General features: G+C 34.5%; 1 long non-coding RNA gene across 1 annotated transcript; it reads right to left on the bottom strand.

Moving 5' to 3' along the window:
• Nucleotides 1-327: 327 nt before the first annotated feature.
• LOC114353043 (uncharacterized) lies at nucleotides 328-1,721 on the bottom strand. The gene is made up of 3 exons (XR_003655911.1): nucleotides 1,535-1,721; nucleotides 1,065-1,434; nucleotides 328-656 (listed from the first exon to the last, which is right to left on the bottom strand). It is a non-coding gene; the product is annotated as an uncharacterized LOC114353043 (long non-coding RNA).
• Nucleotides 1,722-3,091: the final 1,370 nt, after the last annotated feature.

Here is a 3,091-nt window from a genome sequence, read left to right as displayed (position 1 = left end):
TACAAGTTGTACGAAACGTTTTTGTGTCGAATTTCGTTATTATCAAACTTTTCGAATCATTTCGATGTTTTGCGTGTAGGTACCAAACGATCCGATATGTTACCTATCTTTTGAGAGGATATTTTAGTCGTATTCAATTATACAGTCAATCAATAGCATATCAAAGTATGTGAGTATAAGTTTTTTTTGTTCAAATATCGCATTATAACATTATCTGTATGGTTTACATAATCCCAACTTATGTATAAATTATTATTATGTATAACTTATGTATTAGAAGGTGAAATAAAATGCTGAAATTTTTTATATAAACTTTATTACAATTGTAACACCTTACTGTAACACCTGCGTCACCACTTTAGCATCTGACTTGCTGTCTTATCCCACCCTATCCAATGAGTCCCGTCTTCAGCCACAAATGGGTTGTCGGGGTCGGAGTGATTCACCTCCTATTGGGTGTGCTCTTGCTCTGCCAAGTAATTGTATGCTCTTCAAAAGTGGGTATACATGGTGGTGCCAACTTTATGTTTTATAATTTAAAGGCATCTTTTACGGATACTCAACATAGCGAATATTGTCTGGGCACACCTCCAATCTTAATTCTTCCGACACATCCTTGTTCATGCCATTGATCCAATGGCGCTCAATAAGGAGTCCTAAAACAAAGAAAGACAATTGTTTAAAAATTTAAGACAGGGTGTTTAAAAAAACCATTATAAGGGTATTTATTAAACGTCTAAAAAGAGTCCCTTGTTAATTTCTTACAATCATAGGATCATATTTTAATTTTGAGTAAATTAATGTATGATAAAAATATCGATTATAAAAATTCCCATCACTAATTTGAGTTCATTGTCTTACCAGGAGTGACCAGGAGCAACTTTCTATGTTCACGACCCAAGCCACACCTCATTTTTTTACTACCTATCTCTTTCTAATACTTCAAGTAGCCACTATACGAATAAAGCATTCTGTGCGCCTAGTAAATAATACCTACTGAGAAAAAAATACACACACATTGTTAACAAAACAACAAACACTTAAAGATATGGTTAGGTACATACCTACAAAAGTGGCTCAAAATTACGTCCTCCGTGCTGCATGTATATTCTTACCCGTCTTGATATGGCCTGTGTTGCATTTAGCATCATAGTAGGCGTTATTGACACCTGTTCCATTTCCTCCACGCTATGACAATCCGTTAAATAAACTCTGTCTTTTACAAAACCCCCAAAAAAAAGTAAAATGGGGTAATTTCAGGGGAACGGGCAGGCCAAGGTATCGGTCCCAAGCGTCCGTTCCAGCCTCCTGAAATCTTATGTCAAAATGCGCTCGTACACTGCGAGCTAAATGTACGGGAGCGCCGTTGTGCTGGAATACCATGTCTCGCTGCTGTTCGAAGTACTCAGTTTCGATGACTGGAATGTCGTCTAACTAAAGAAAGATAACGAAGTTGGTTAAAGTTAGTTTTTGATTTAAAATGCTATTGATCAGGTGGAGAGTATTAATGTGTATTGAATTGATTAATTATTACCTTTTGACCTTAGAATTAAAGCCTTTGATCAACCACACTGCTGCGATTGTTACTTTGACAAGCAGCCGTATTATGTGAGTAAAGCGATTATGAAATCACCATTAAAGAATTCTACCAAAACTGTTGTGCTAGGAAGGCATTAACAATGAAAATAATGAGGAAACGTAGGTAAACAAAGAAACCACAAAAAATCCTCGCCATCCATTCACAAGTGACACTTGACATTGACATTGGAAATGAGAGTTACCTTATCAAACATTTTAAAAAGTACCACTTTGATGTCAGTCAGTATATTTTGCAATAAATTAAATCTGAAAGGCGAGATTGTTTAAATCTATGAAAAAAATGATAAAATCCTTTCTCCTTCAAAAAACTAAACTTGTGCTCAGAATAATAAAAAAAATATGTAAATTACACTTCACAGTTCAATGCTGTTTAACTGAACCATATTTTAAAAAAACAGCAAATCTAATCTTCAAAACACGTCATGTAACAGCGAAACCAACTCATACATTTATTGAGCCAAAAATATACTACTAAAAAAACTCAAAATAAACAAATTAGTATAAAATTGACAAGTGTGGTAACACAAACAATTGGCTGTGTTGCTACCTTAATGAGACAATGTTGCCACTACATTAATTTTAAAAATATCAACCAGAAATAAAAAGTTAATAATATCAATTTATGTGATCGGAGCTATTCAACTTAATCAAATAATTTTGTGGAAATGTAAATATTGTTACAAAATCACTTTTATTCAAAACCTAGAGTGAAAGCTTTTGTAAAGTCCAAATGGGCACATACCGCCCTCTACTGAGAATAACCTCAAACTTCGCGTTGGCGGAAGATGGCCGTCGCGTGCCGAGTGTTGCTCTGATTGTTTACGGCGATTTTTTAAGTTTTTACTGTGAATATCGAATCAATTAACCGATAAACAACTAAAAAAGTGGTTCATAACAGTACCATAGTGATTATAAGTGAGTTTTTGTGGTGTTTAGTGGAAATTTTCACTCAAAAAGTGCGGCAACGATAGTGTGAGCAAAGCTACTAGTTTTCAAGTGAGTGTTTTTTAGGAATGTTGTGAATCCAAGTGGATTGTGTCTTGCTGCCGGAGTTTTGAACTTGGATCAGCCGTTTTCATCACAAAAGGTAGGTGTTTATACAAGTAGTAAACTTTTGGAAACTTCAAGTTTGTTTACTTCCTACCGCGCATGATCAGTAAAGTTTCGGTGCAAATTCATTCATCGCGCTTTGGATTTCAACAAACTTTTTTTCTCCGATTGAGATCTTATAAGATTTATTTAGCTACGTTTTACGTATGTAAATGTATTTAGTTACTTTTAACGAAAGGATTATATAAATCATAAAGTAGATAGGTACTTACCTAAACCTACCTCGTTTTGACTGGTTGGTATGTGAATCAAACCTGTTATTGTTCGACAAAAAACTTTTTAGTCTAGTAACTATTCATAAGTAGCTATTTATGAAGAGCTTATAACTCTCAAATACTAGTTACAGTAAGCAGATACCTACGGATCTACTCACCTATGTCTG

Source organism: Ostrinia furnacalis, unplaced genomic scaffold (genome assembly GCF_004193835.3).
Source record: "Ostrinia furnacalis isolate ACB-3 unplaced genomic scaffold, ASM419383v2 OfSCF1535, whole genome shotgun sequence".
NCBI lineage: Eukaryota > Metazoa > Arthropoda > Insecta > Lepidoptera > Crambidae > Ostrinia > Ostrinia furnacalis.
This window is presented reverse-complemented; position numbering and strand designations above follow the sequence as displayed.